At 40.9% G+C, this 15,805-nt stretch overlaps 1 pseudogene; it reads right to left on the bottom strand.

Moving 5' to 3' along the window:
• Positions 1–12,425: 12,425 nt before the first annotated feature.
• Positions 12,426–13,544, bottom strand: LOC147432963 (peptidyl-prolyl cis-trans isomerase CYP59 pseudogene; annotated as a pseudogene).
• Between the last annotated feature and the right edge of the window lie 2,261 nt (positions 13,545–15,805).

The following is a 15,805-nucleotide window of genomic DNA, read 5'->3' on the forward strand; positions in this document are numbered from 1 at the left end:
CATTCTTCGTCTTATCTCTCTCTCTCTCTCTCTCTCTCTCTCTCTCTCTCTCTCTCTCTCTCTCTCTCTCTCTCTCTCTCTTTACCTCACATTCTCTAGTCATGTCCAATCCCCGCACACCTCGGTCTAGAGGTGCACGGAGATCAGAACCACCAGGTTATAATCTCGTCTTTATTGGTCAATACCTATATTTGTGGGTACAAGAAATCTACACACCCACGTCTACATGATACTGCATGTAGTGGACAAAACCCCTTTGCCTCTTCTCTAGCTGTAGCACTTCACAGCATCTTAACATCTTTTCACAGTAGATCTTTTCACTATTCGTCTAACCCTAAACCCTAAACCGTAGGTAATTCTTGCGTGGACTCGATCTAACGTAAATAATCGTAAATCTAAATAAACGTAAATCTAACTAAAAATAAACCTAAATCTAATTTAACGTAAGTCTACATCTAACCTAATCTTTAACGTCTTTTGGGATAGTTTTCTACGACGTTAAAACTCTCTTCTTCTTGTGTATGTGTGTGTGTGTGTGTGTGGGTAAACCTAAATAAACCTAAGTCTAATCTAATATAACATAAATCTAAATCTAACGTAAATTATGTTATATTAAAAACAAAGAACTAAACTAACAGGGATTATAAGAACCTTAAAACTGATTTAACACATAATTTTTCACATAACTCGGCAAGAGTTGGCATTCTCATCACTAAAGATGTGAGAGTTAACTTCCGGCGGTGACGCTGCCTCATCTCCATCCACATCTGACGACAGCAATTGGCCTTTTAGACCGTTCTTGCTCTTGTTACTAACTTTGAAGTTGCTGTTGAATGACTAGAGGTTGTCTAGATGGTCATTGTGTCGGGGATGTAGTGACTCTTGCCGCCCTGAAGATCCACCTTCTTCCCTATCTTCTGAAGACATTTCACCAGTACTTTTGGATCGACGGAGCCCACCATGAGTGAAGGCAGCAATACCCTATATTCCATTGAGGGCTTTCTTCACCCGCTTCATGCAGGCATCGCAGTCTATGGAGACCTAAATCTAATCTAATATAACGTAAATCTAAATCTAGCGTAAATAAACGTAAATCTAGTTAAAAATAAACCTAAATCTAATTTAATGTAAGTCTACATATAACCTAATCTTTAACGTCTTTTAAGATAGTTTCCTACGACGTTATAACTCTCTTCTTCTTGTGTGTGCGCGTGTGTGGATGTGTGTGCCAATAAAAAGACATAAATGGTATAACCTTTCTATCACCCATGCCAAGTATGATAGATTGATTATGCCATTTCCCTCTTGAATAATAGGTCTTGAGTTCAACTCCTCGTCGGCTAGATCTTTAGGTCTTTTAATTTTAATTAGTTTCCTACGACGTTAAATTAGTTTCTCTCTCTTTCTCTCTCAATGTGTGTGCGTTTTTTTGGATCATATGCATATTTTCTCTCTCTTTTTCTCTCTCAATGTGTGCGTTTTTTGTTTATGCATGTTCTCTCTCTCTTTTCCTCTCTCAATGCGTGCGTTTTTTGTTTATGCATGCTCTCTCTCTCTTTTCCTCTCTCAATGTGTGTGCATTCTTTGTTTATGTATGTGTGTGTGCGTTTTTGTTTATGTTTGTAGTCTCTCTCTCTCTCTCTCTCTCTCTCTCTCTCTCTCTCTCTCTCTCTCTCTCTCTCTCTCTCTTTCAAAAACACTATGTGTGTGTGTATGTGTGTGTGTGAGAGAGAGAGAGAGAGGGAGAGAGAAAGAGGGGAAGGGAACATGAGAATGAGGAGAGGGAAGGAGCATACCTGGCTCTCCTTCCTCTCCTTGTGTGTGTGTGTGTGTGTGTGTGGAGAAGAAAAAGAGAGAGGGAGAGAGAGAGAGAGAGGGAGAGCGTTACCTACTCCTTGCTTGAGGGCGCCGAAAAACTCAGATCTGAGATCTGAGTTTTTGGGCGCGCTCGGTTATTTTTTTAGCCCAGCTGGCGTCGCTATGAGCGTCGCAAATTAACAAAGAAATTTGTGACGCTCATAGCGACGCCGGGAAATTTTTTTTTGAGCGTCGCTGTGTGAGCGTCGCTAATATGAATAGCCTCTTGTAGTGTATGATGATGGTTGAGTTTTTTGATTGCTGAAGAATACGATACATTTTAGAGTAGCAAGTATAACTTTCTCAATATTGCTAGTTTCTTAGGCTAATTGTGTGTATTTTGTAGGTAGTAACCATATCTAATCATAGACTACAAACTTGGCTAGATATTGAGTAGTTTCTGTGGGTTTCTAGAGGTCATAATGCTAAACCCAATTTTTTCATGTTTGCTGTATTTAGCACTTTATCATTGCCCCCAAGGTTCCAATTGTAAGAGATCCATTATCCTTTTGACATGCTCCATGGCTCCTTTTGAATCCAAAGGCCAAAAGGGAACTAAGAAAACATGTATATAGTATCTGTATTGAGCGTGACTATAGAAACTTTGATGATAGGTCCGCAAAATGGCAAAAATGCAACTTTTTTGTACCTATTTTTTTTGCCCAAAAAAAAATCAGTGAGGTAAAAGCAACCATATGTTTTGGTCACCAACCCATTGAAGTTAACAGGGCATTTTATCTCATGTCCTACAAAAATCCCCACTCTTATTTATATGCAAACAGGGCTTGTAGTGACCAAGGGATGAGAAAAATTACAAGTTTCTCATTTTTTCCATATGTAGTAGTTATTGAACTGTAAGCTCGTGAAAGGATTTTTCAAAATGAGTGGATCTAATATGGTTTTGGAATTTTTTTCCCAAAACCCTGAAATGACACTTTTATGTCTTGTTAGGTTACCATTCTAGTGTTAAGGTCTTTTGGGATAGTTTCCTATGACGTTAAAATACTCTTCTTCTTCTTCTTCTTCTTCTTCTTCTTCTTCTTCTTCTCTCTCTCTCTCTCTCTCTCTCTCTCTCTCTCTCTCTCTCACACACACACACACACACACACACACTGTCATAAAATCTAATATCTAACCAACCTAAATGATTTTCTCATATTAAATTGATCACTTAATGTGGGAGAGCAAACGGGAACACGTGTTAAGATATAGATATGTGCTTATAGATCTATCTCAACACGGGGCCAATAGTAAAGGGGCCCAAATGGGAGATGGTCTATCAAGAGCAAGGCTAACCAATGGAGCATAAGAACTTAGGGTTAGCTTCATTGAAGACCTCCAATAATGTGTGTAAAAGTCCTTTGACCTTAGGTAAGCTAGGGCTGAGCTTGAGGTGGAACCCGGCCCAAACTCGAGGTGCTTGTCGTGCTTGAGGTGCTTGTCCTGCTTGAGGTGCTTGTCATGCCTAAGGTGCTTGATTAAGATGCTTGAGGTGCTTGACTGGCTCCATGCTTGAGGTGCTTGACTTGGTGCATGATTAAGGTGCTTGAGGTGCCTTGAGAAGCTTGCCTGAGATGCTTGTGGGAACACCCCCTACTTCAAGTGCTTAGTCATGCTTGATGACTAAGGGGCTTGCTCATCCAAAGTCAAAATGATCCCTACAAGGAGGGGGGGCGAGCCTACAAGGGGGGGGGGATGAGAGAGAACACACACACACACACACACACACACACACACACACACACACACACACACACACACACACACACACACACACACACACACACACACACAAGGGAAGCCCCAGCTTGAAGAGGCAGCAAGGACACTTGTCAAGTTCTTCCTCATGTTGCCCTCATGGTGTGCCTGAAACCTATTGGTTGGCCACCCAAGGGGTCCAATGATAATAAAGGATATTTAATTAATTGATTTTGCATTTATCAAGTCCTCTCTATCAAAGGGGAAAGGGGGACACTTGTCCCAAGGCTATCCCTGTTGCTTGTAATGGCTTCTGCTTGTGATTGGCTAGGCCTGGAGGGGTCCAATGAGCTTCAAGCATGAGCTACAAGGGGGGGTCGACCCAAGAAAGCTAGGGGGGTGCTTAGGGGGTATACTCACCCACACACACTCACAAACACTCTCATTGTGTACTATGCAAAAGGCAAGAGCTCCCTCTCTTTCTCTAGGCAAGTAGAGGTTGAGAGCCTACACCAACACTCTTGGCTATGGAGTGCAAATCCATCCAAGATCCATGCTTCAATGCTTGAGTTTGCCATCTATTTCTTCTTCATTACTATGGTATTATGTATGCTAGCACAAGAGTTATGATAAGTGAGGAACTAGCTCTTTCTCGTATGAAATGTTTCTTCTTCCTCTTCCCTACCCTCATTCCCTGCTAGCTCTCTCCACCTTCGAAGGTGTTTGAGGTCTTGGGACTGAGGCTTGGTATAGTTAAAGCTTTCTTCAAGTTTAGGTTATGCTATGATGATGATGCATGAAGCTTCCCATCTTCATTGCTTCACCTAGGTCAAAAGGAACACAAAGAATGTATTGTAACAAGTCTCTCTTTATGGGAGAAATCATAATACAAATGCCTATTGGAGGGGGGACCGACTCCACATAAATCCGGTCCTCAACTGTTGTCATGTTCTCTAAATTCTCTCTCATGCAAAAGTATTGTCTATGCCAAGTTAACTAATTGCTATGATTATGTTGCTATCTTCAATTATGTCAACCCGCTATGCTCACAAAATCATTTCTTGAAAGTACTCTCATTAAATTCCGCTACTCTCAAATTGAATAGGAAAATTACATTACATTGGTATTAGAGCATTTGGTTTCTCTTTTCTTGCTTAAGAAGAGAGGTCCTTAAGTAGCCTATAAATGGTTGATGTTGTTAATTATAATAGAGTAAGTGGAACTGGGATCTAATATCGGTTTTGTTAAGCCAACTATGTGGGGGATGGTGCACACTTCGGGAGATTTGGACTTAATAATGGAGTCATTTTAGACTTGTCTACGGCTTTACCATTATTGAGCCATAAGAAGTCCGAAAGGAGCAAGCCCTTGGCAACTCTGCTATGTTAGACCTACTCCTCGACTCTCTATAATTAACCACTTTGAGCCGTGGGTGTAGATACTTAAGAGCCGATTTTCAAAGGCTAAGAGGAGTGGCAACTAAGGTTTTGTATTGCCAAAGCATACACTAAGTATAAACATAAATTTTGTTAACATGGCTGACAATAATCAAGAGAGTAAAATGAACATTGATAGCTTTGATTTTGCACATGAAGGTGCTAATGATGATGCTCCCATGTTTGTGAATTATCTCGTCATTAGGTTGCAACAAGCTATGGGCAACCCTGTTTTGCAAGCCGAAGTTACTCAACAACTTCGTGCTTATGGAATTTCCCTTCCTCTCCCAGAGGAGAGAGAGCTTAGGAGGCCTCTTGAAGAGACCCCCAAAAGAAGACTCTCTCCCATTCGAGAGGAGGAATCCAAAGAGAAAGAAAGCAATGACAGTCTAAGTTCTTCTGAAGATGTGGCTCCACGAAGACGGCGGTCTAGGCGATCGCCTACTCCTCCCAAGAGGAAAAGAGCAACCCATAGTCCTTCTCCTCATCACTCTGAAAGGCAAGAGAGGAAACAAAGGAAGAAAAGGGCTAGGAAGAGGTCACCCTCTTCTCCTTCTTCTTCACCTTCCTCCTCTTCCGATGAAAGTTATGGCTATTCTCCTAGAGAATACAAGAGGGGAGGACATCGCAAATCATTTCCTGCATGGCGAAGGTCACAAAAGCTAAAGAAGTTCAATGAGGGAGGAAAGAGTATCTCTTTTCTCACCTATGATGGTACCTTTGGTGCTACCGACAAAGTGTTGGCCTTCATCCAGAAATTTGATGCGGCCTTTGGGGACGAGGGCTTCACAGAGTCCTCCAAGCTATGCCATGTAGCTATGCACTTCCAAAAATCAGCTCGTCAATGGTGGGCTAGCCTTCGTGGCAATGGAGAAGCCCCAAAGACATGGAAAACTCTACGAGTTTCCATCATGAAGCAATTTCTTCCAAGTGATACTAAAGATAAAGTTCTTACCGAATGGCGCGGCTTGAAGCTTCTCTCTCATGAGTCTATCAACAAGTATGTAGACAAGTTTTGGGATTTACATCTCAAAGCTACTGTCTTTCAAAAGATAGACTTTGCCGAGCAAAGACAGCAATTTTGTGCGGGATTACCTGAAGAGATGGCCAAATACATCAACTCTCAACGGCCCGGTACTATTACCGAAGTAATCCACCACACCATGGTTGCTTCACGCATCAATTTCCATCAAGGGGCTAGACGTAATGTCAAGCCCATGGAAAACAAAGATAAAAATGATGCAAAGGGGAAATCCAATGCTCAAAATAATTCCCAAGGCACTTCCAACAACAACAATAACAACAACAACAATCGGTCCAAGGAGAAGGGAGTTTACAGAGGTACAAACAAACTCTCTCCTAAAGATCTTGAAGCTTTTCGCAAGGACCATAAGTGTTTCAAGTGTGGGGAGCAAGGACATGGCTATCGTTCTTGCCCCAAAAAGAATACTTGCAATGAGACTCCTAGGGCTTCCACCATCGAAGCTCCAAAAGAGGATGCTCATTGCAAAGGATCATCACTTTCCTATGCGTGGGGAAAGGTAAGAGAGCATGATGCCTTCATCTTGTTTGACCCAGACTCTACTCTCAACTTCATATCAATAGAGTTGGCCATCAAGTTGGGCATTCAAGCTTTTGAGATGGGAGATATAGTAACAGCTGATGCAGCTTTCAAGGGACAACAAGCCTCCGTTACTCCCTTGATTGGGAAGTTGAGGCTTCATGTCCAAAGCTATGTCGACAAAGAAGACTTCTTCATCTCTCCTCTCCAACATCAGGATGTTATCCTAGGGGCACCATGGTTTGATCGCATGGCTGCCAACATGAAGTTCCCTGAAAGGAGAATTTACTTCACCTACAGGGGAAAGAACATGTATATAGATGCTAGTGAGCGTGGTCGCACTATTCCACTTGTAAATCCTCTTTCTTTTGATAAATCAATGAAGAGCTCAGTTTCTGCGTACATGATTTATGTCAAAGAATCTCTAAAAGCTAATAATGTTTCATCAAATGAAAATGATAGGAATCAAGAAGAGTTAGACTTGTCTACTTTTCTAAAAGGATTCCAAGATGTGTTCATCGATGATATCCCTATGGACCTACCTCCAAAACGAGGGGATGATGACCATCGTATTGAGCTCCTTCCAGGAAGCTCACCGCCTAACAAACCTCCTTATCGAGTCTCACAAGCTCAACAAGAGGAGATTATGAGGCAAGTACAGGAATTGGTAGACAAAGGGATGGTGAGGCCTAGTTCCTCTCCCTTTTGTTCTCCAGTCCTTTTAGTGCAAAAGAAAGATGGTACATACCGTATGTGTGTGGACTATCGAGCACTAAACCATATCACTATCAAAAACAGATTTCCCGTGCCTCGGGTAGAAGATCTGTTTGATAAGCTACAAGGCTCTACCTACTTCAGTAGGATTGACCTTAAGAGTGGCTATCATCAAATAAGGATAGTGGATGAAGATATCCTAAAGACCGTGTTTCGCACAACATTTGGTCTTTATGAATATCTAGTCATGCCTTTTGGCTTGACTAATGCACCAGCTACTTTCAATCGTCTCATGGAGAAAAATTTTAGACCATATCGTAAATTCACTGGAGTGTTCTTTGATGATATCATCATCTACTCCAAGTCTTTGGAGGAACATAAGCAACATCTCCAAGTGATTTTTCAAGCCTTGAGGGAGAACAAACTTTCTCTCAACCAAAAGAAAAGTGAATTCTTCCTTCAAGGGATTCAATATCTAGGTCATATTATTATCTCTCACGATGGTATTCGTATGGATCCATCAAAGTTAGAGGTAATAAAATCATGGCCTAACCCAAGGAATCTACATGAGCTAAGAAGCTTTATTGGTATGTGTGCATACTATAGACGCTTCATAGCAAAATTCTCTCAAGTAGCAGGACCACTACACGACTTAACAAAGAAGAATGTTAAGTTTGTATGGACCGCTAAGGAGCAAAATGCTTTTGAAAAACTCAAAGAGAAGCTTACTTCCCAACCAGTCCTCGTGCTTCCGGATCTCTCAAAGCCATTTGAGGTCCAATGTGATGCGTGTGGTGATTGCCTTGGAGCGGTTTTGCTTCATGAAGGGCATGCCATAGCATACGAGATCCGAAGGCTCAATAGTGATGAACGAGTCTTGGGCATTTATGAGAAAGAGCTTTTAGTTGTTCTACATGCCCTAGACACATGGAAGCACTACCTATTGGGGACTCCATTTATCCTACGAACCGACCACCAAAGTCTCAAGTATTTCATGACGCAAACCAAGCTTTCCAACAAACAAATGAGGTGGGCAAATTTTCTTTCGCAATTTAATTTCCATATTGCTCACATAGCTGGTAAGCACAATCAAGTTGCCGATGCACTTTCACGACGACCAAAAGTTAATGCGGTGTCTATAGCTACTCACAATGATCTATCCTCTATGATAGATAAGTATGCTACTGACCCTGACTTTAGAGACATAATGTCAGCCCTTGCTTTGGGGAAGAAAGAGGAACCATTCACCTTGCAGGATGGTTATCTTCTCCACGGCAATAGGCTATGTGTTACCCATTTCCTTCGTGAGAAGGTTATGTATGAATCCCATGCTCCTCCATATGCAGTGCATAGAGGTATTCAACCTACTCTCCGAGGAGTAGAGACGTATTTCTATTGGCCTACCATGAAAGTGGACATACAAGAGTATGTTTCAAAATGTGTAGTATGCCAAAAGACCAAGTATGATAGAGGGAAGCAACCTGGATTACTCCAGCCATTGCCCATTCCAAATTCGCCATGGGAGAGTATATCCATGGATTTCATCTTTGGATTACCCAAGTCTATCCATGGGAATACAGGAATATGGACAATAGTCGACAGGTTTAGCAAGCAAGCACATTTTATTCCTGTCAAAAAGACTATTAAGGCACATCAAATGGCAACTCTCTTCATATCTCAGATTTTCAAGCACCATGGATTACCCACATCCATCGTGTCAGATAGAGATCCTAGAATGACCAGTAATTTCTGGAAAGGTCTCTTTGAAAATCTAAGAACAAGATTGAATTTCTCTTCGGCCTATCACCCACAAACGGATGGCCAAAGTGAGATAGCCAATCTTACGATACTCGATCTACTCAAGACTTATGTTACCGAAGTAGATCAACGCTCACAATGGGAAAAGTATTTACCTCTAGTAGAGTATGCCTACAATAATACTGTCCATACTTCTACGGGGAAAGCACCTTTCGAGATCATAGAAGGAAGACCTAAAAGTCCCTTGCTACTCAAAGTACATGGGAAGATCTTCGCCGCCGATGAGTATAGCTGTGACCTACAAGAATCTTTTCAAAAGATTAGGGAGGCTATAGCCATTTCTCAACAAAGGCAAAAACCTGTTACTGATAAGCACAGAAGAGCCTTAATGTTCAAAGAAAATGATTGGGTTTTACTCAAGTTTCCTAAGGCTCGATTAAAACTTATCAACTCAAGTTGCCCAACGATTGGCTTATACACAATGCCTTTCATGTAAGCCTACTTAAGCCCTACAAAGGAGAGCCACCAACTGAACCAATTATTGAAGACCCTCCCGAAGTTGAAGACCAAGAAGAGGTGCTACAACCCAAAGCTGTCCTTCGGCATGAAGACAAGGTACTACGACATGGTAAGATAATCCGACGGTATCTTATTAAGTTCAAAAATTATCCTTTTGAAGATGCTAGATGGATGCAAGGAGTACAACTTAAGGATAGTATGAACCTTGTCAATGCTTACGATGCTACATTAGAGTAAGCAAATGTACAAATTTCTTTTAAATGACTCATGTTTTTGTCTTATAAGACTAGTCCTCTTTTTAATTGTGCACAAATTTAACTAGTATGCATGCTTAGAATCATGTTTGTGATGACGACGTCTCTCAAACACCAAGTAGAATTTGTCACTCTACTTTGGGAGAATGAAAAGGACTAAAGAGCAGACATGCTTGCGGCAGCTATGTCTCCCAAGCACCAAATGGATTAGTCATCCATCTTGGAAAGATGTCGTCGGGTAAAAAAGGGATCCTCTACCCGCTAAGTACGATTGACTAATGACTAAGGCTTTATCTCTTCTACCTCATAGTCGAGGACGACTATGATTTCAAGAGAGAAGTAATGTCATAAAATCTAATATCTAACCAACCCAAATGATTTTCTCATATTAAATTGATCACTTAATGTGGGAGAACAAACGGGAACAAGTGTTAAGATATAGATATGTGCTTATAGATCTATCAAGAGCAAGGCTAACCAATGGAGCATAAGACCTTAGGGTTAGCTTCATTGAAGATCTCCAATAATGTGTGTAAAAGTCCTTTGACCTTAGGTAAGCTAGGGCTGAGCTTGAGGTGGAACCCGGCCCAAACCCGAGGTGCTTGTTGTGCTTGAGATGCTTGTCCTGCTTGAGATGCTTGTCATGCCTGAGGTGCTTGATTAAGATGCTTGAGGTGCTTGACTGGATCCATGCTTGAGGTGCTTGACTTGGTGCATGATTAAGGTGCTTGAGGTGCCTTGAGAAGCTTGCCTGAGATGCTTGTGGGAACACCCCCTACTTCAAGTGCTTAATCATGCTTGATGACTAAGGGGCTTGCTCATCCAAAGTCAAAATGATCCCTACAAGGAGGGGGGGCGAGCCTACAAGGGGGGGGGATGAGAGAGAACACACACACACACACACACACACACAAGGGAAGCCCCAGCTTGAAGAGGCAGCAAGGACACTTGTCAAGTTCCTCCTCATGTTGCCCTCATGGTGTGCCTGAAACCTATTGGTTGGCCACCCAAGGGGTCCAATGATAATAAAGGATATTTAATTAATTGATTTTGCATTTATCAAGTCCTCTCTCTCAAAGGGGAAAGGGGGACACTTGTCCCAAGGCTATCCCTGTTGCTTGTAATGGCTTTTGCTTGTGATTGGCTAGGCCTGGAGGGGTCCAATGAGCTTCAAGCATGAGCTACAAGGGGGGGTCGACCCAAGCAAGCTAGGGGGGTGCTTAGGGGGTATACTCACCCACACACACTCACAAACACTCTCATTGTGTACTATGCAAAAGGCAAGAGCTCCCTCTCTTTCTCCAGGCAAGTAGAGGTTGAGAGCCTACACCAACACTCTTGGCTATGGAGTGCAAATCCATCCAAGATCCATGCTTCAATGCTTGAGCTTGCCATCTATTTCTTCTTCATTACTATGCTATTATGTATGCTAGCACAAGAGTTATGATAAGTGAGGAACTAGCTCTTTCTCGTATGAAATGTTTCTTCTTCCTCTTCCCTACCCTCATTCCCTGCTAGCTCTCTCCACCTTCGAAGGTGTTTGAGGTATTGTGACTAAGGCTTGGTATAGTTAAAGCTTTCTTCAAGTTTAGGTTATGCTATGATGATGATGCATGAAGCTTTCCATCTTCATTGCTTCACCTAGGTCACAAGGAACACAAAGAATGTATTGTAACAAGTCTCTCTTTATGGGAGAAATCATAATACAAATGCCTATTGGAGGGGGGACCGGCTCCACATAAATCCGGTCCTCAACTGTTGTCATGTTCTCTAAATTCTCTCTCTTGCAAAAGTATTGTCTATGCCAAGTTAACTAATTGCTATGATTATGTTGCTATCTTCAATTATGTCAACCCGCTATGCTCACAAAATCATTTCTTGAAAGTACTCTCATTAAATTCCGCTACTCTCAAATTGAATAGGCAAATTCCATTACACACACACACACACACACAAAATAGTGCTTGTATCCTATTGATATTACAGAATGTCGCAATGAAGCATTCAACCAAGGTCCAATCACAACAACACATCATAGAACCAAGGGGGAACCAAGAAGCACAAAAGTGAGGGAAAAACCAAAGGATCAGCAAGGGAATCAAGATATGTGCAGACAAGGAAGACAAGAAGCTAATGAGACGTATGACTTTAAGCCGGAACTGCACAAATGTGCCCAAGATTTCTCTATACAAAATAACAACCGCAGAGATGTGATCCCCAAAAACATCCATAAGATGCCGAGACTATTTCTTGGTACTCAACCGCTCAAAATCTCCTAGCATAATATCCTGTCCAAGGGTGGAAATTCTCTTCATGTTGTGATAAGCATAGCAAGAGGAATCTCATCTCTATCTGAACTACATGCGAGTACAACAATATCTCCGCATTAAGAACTCTCTCCATCCTTGTAAAGTAGGGAGAGAGATGACTTAGGTAATGATACGTCATTCATGTGATGTGAATTGAAATCCAACTTCGATCCCTTGACATTGTGTCTATAGTCCACATTAGTTTTTCTATATCTGAGAGTGTTTATTTTCTCTGAATTGATAGTAGTACACCATTGTTGATGTGGCTTCCTTGTTTCAACCCTTCCAAACCTTGTCGTTTTAGCTTCTGCGTCCGTTTTCATTTTCGTGTTTTCGTTTCACGCAACTCTGATAAGTTTGCTCTACAATGACAATGACACTTTGGTATTGAAGGATCTTGTTTGTGTATGCTTTCATCCTTCGTGTGTTTGTTGCTTGCATGACCCCTATATCTGGCCCACATTTTGTGAACACTCTGGCTGAAGTCCACATGGATACGACATTCGTCAATGCGGGCATTATCCATCTTTACGTAAGCAGCCTCACAGGCCTCCTTAATCTCAAACTCAACAAATGCATAAGACAAGCTGTTGCCTGTGTAATGATCCTTAATGATGTCTAAAGATAAGATTGTGCCAAATTGCGAGAAAATGATGTTCAAATCCTCTTCCGTTGTAATGGGATTGAGCTTGCAAACAAACAACACATTCTCTGGTGGCCTCACCTCTGCTTCAGGAATGTCTCCAATCATTTCCAGAACAACAGCTCGTGAACGCGCCTCCCGTCTTCGAATGCTCGTTTCATCTCCATCAGTCAAGGGGAAAAAATCACCATCTTCAGCATCATTGATCGCCAATCGGGCTTGTGGATAAGATTCCATGGATAGGATATGCGCCAATCCTACCGGATCCTCGAAGGGATCGTGAATGATATATACTTGTTTGATGCCAATGTTCCTAAGAGGACGCCATGAATCATCAACAGGAGTGGCATTGATTCTTTTAAGCACATCTAAGCCTTCTGTAACGTGGCCAAAAACTGTGTGCTTACCATCCAAGTAGTTGATATGAGCATCCCGTGTGGTGATATAGAATTGGGAAGCGTTGAGATTGGGGCCAACACTGGCCATGGCAACTGCGCCAATTCGGTCATGCTTGAGATGTGGGTGAAGCTCGTCAGGGAAGAACCTTTTGGAATGATCATCATCTTGTGCAGGGTGGATAATCTTAAACAAGGAATCTCCGCCAAAGCCCGTGTTGGTGGGGTCCCCGGTCTGCACGATGAAGTCCTTGTGGATGGCATGAAACAGACAATTGTTGTAGTAACCCAGCTTGCAAAGCTTGAGGAAGTTGGTGGAGGAGAGGGGACATTCCTCTGTGTACAGATCTATCACCACGGGGCCATAGCTGGTCGATATGAATACGGCCATTCTCTCTCTCTCCTCTCTCTCTCTCTCTCTCTCTCTCGGGATAGTTTTAAAACTCGGCTCAGGGCTGCTTTTGAGTTCAACGATCGGAGCGTGCTTTTTGCTCTGCCTCTAGGCGGCCCTTCACACTATTTCACACGCACATGGCGGGATGGGATCGACGGCAAAAGTGATTCAGGCCGTCGATGCGGGTTTGTAAATTTGGGACAATCGGGGCAGGTCGCGCCCCACCCACGACCTCCCAACTGCAAACAATGTGCACTAACCACTACGCCCGCTTGCGTTCATGGTACGTCATATAGTAAATTCGGAGCAAATTTGTAAATTCGGACCGTCCTCGCGTATGTAGTGTTATCACTTAAAGAGGCTTTGAATTACTTATAACTTAAATTATAACGAAGACCCATCTGGGACTGGTCAAGTATCTGATGCAGCTCTGAGGCCCGAACACTATCGTCCGTAGGCCTACTGCTTGGTCCGACCTCATGATCATGTGAGCTTTGGCCCTCTTTGTAATACTATCCTCTTCTTCAGTGGTTTGGTTGCAGGGGTCCTCTTGGGAGCCATGACTTCTATCCTTATAAAAAGGATGTCTAATTGTCAGGTAAATTATCAAAACTTGAATTTTATATATCATTCTATTGCATAACTTTCAAAACTTAACCTAATACTTAGACCCTGGGGTATTTTACTTGATTATAGAAGATTCTTATGATTTAATATCGTTCTCGTAACTCTTTACACCTTAGTTTAGCCATGATAATTTCATGATTAACTTTTGGAAACTAACCTGCTAGCTTTTTCTTTAAATTGTTGTCGAAAATAGTAACTTCTCAACATCCTAATTATTTATATATATGAAATATTTTTATCCTAGCTTTCTTATAGAGTTTTTTTTCCAATAATTATCTTAGAAACTTTCAAATGGATATACTATTTATCTACATTAATTTACAGCCAAAAACAGGGTTTTTAGACCAAGATAATCACTAATTATAATTTAATTATCATAGACTCTTTACACTTAGATATTTTTTTGATAAATATCTCATTAACTTTTAAACAAGTTTGCTAATTATCCCTATTAGTTTTCAATCGAAAATAGAGTTTTTGACGCCAAGATAATTACTAATATTAATTAACTAACTATGAGATAATTGTTATGAGTTACTTACACTTAGTCTTTCTCTAAGAAATATTTGATTAATTTTTAAATATTTTTGCTAATTATCCTCATTAATTTTTAGCCAAAAGAAGGTTTTTAGGCCAAGATAATTACTAAAACTAACTAGCTAATTATAATCTATTTATCATGTGTTATTTACACTTAGATATTTCTATGATAAATATTTCATTAACTTTTAAATATATTTTCTAATTATCCCTATTAATTTTCAATCAAAAAGAAGATTCTTAGGCCAAGATAATTACTTAAACTTATTAACTAATTATAATATAATTATAACTAGTTATTTACACTTAGATCTTTCTTTGATACTTATCTTGGGATTTATAAAGCTAGTTCACTAAATTTTCCAAAGCTGTAAGGCTAAAAATAGTCAATTTTTGCCTAAATAAATATCTATATTTTTACTAATCAACTGGTATTAACACTAATTCCCTTGATTAATCAACTAAATTTTTTCTCTCTAGTGATTTTTGGGCATGGTCTCTGAAGGCTAGAGAGATTTGGTTAGGCCTCAGAGTCTGAGAGCAATTGTGAAGCCTAAGGTCCTATTATAGCTCTTTCTGGCACATAGGGGGTAAATTTGGCAGTTACTTGCAGCAGCTCAAGCAGCCCTCAAGCTCTCCCTAGCACCACCTGCTGCTAGACTAGTCCTTGGCAGGTCAATGGTGGCCTTTCCCAGTACCTGTCCCCTTTAAATTTCAACACTGCTGATTTTCAAGCCTATATTTTGCTTTATAGGTAAATATCTGGAAAAATATCTAGGAGGTTATGATAAAAGTAGAGCCTTTCAATTATTTTAGTAAATTAAAGTAGCTGTGAAAAATTATAGAGGGTATAGCGGGGTCTGTTTTTACCTGAATTCAGTTCTGAAAATTTCTAACTATAGTACTGTCGTGCTTAAGATTCTAGGAATGCCAACCTTTGGTATAATTGGGCAAGTCATCATTGATTTTTCAAAATCAAGACTTTTTTAATAGGCCTTGTACATTTTTCCTTTATTACAATAGCTGGAAATCTTACATTTACTGTCAGATGTATGACACATCAGTAGGTGGATAATCAAGAGCTATTCTATCCAATTGGA

This window comes from Adiantum capillus-veneris, chromosome 20 (genome assembly GCF_014529385.1).
Source record: "Adiantum capillus-veneris isolate H3 chromosome 20, ASM1452938v2, whole genome shotgun sequence".
Taxonomy (NCBI): domain Eukaryota; kingdom Viridiplantae; phylum Streptophyta; class Polypodiopsida; order Polypodiales; family Pteridaceae; genus Adiantum; species Adiantum capillus-veneris.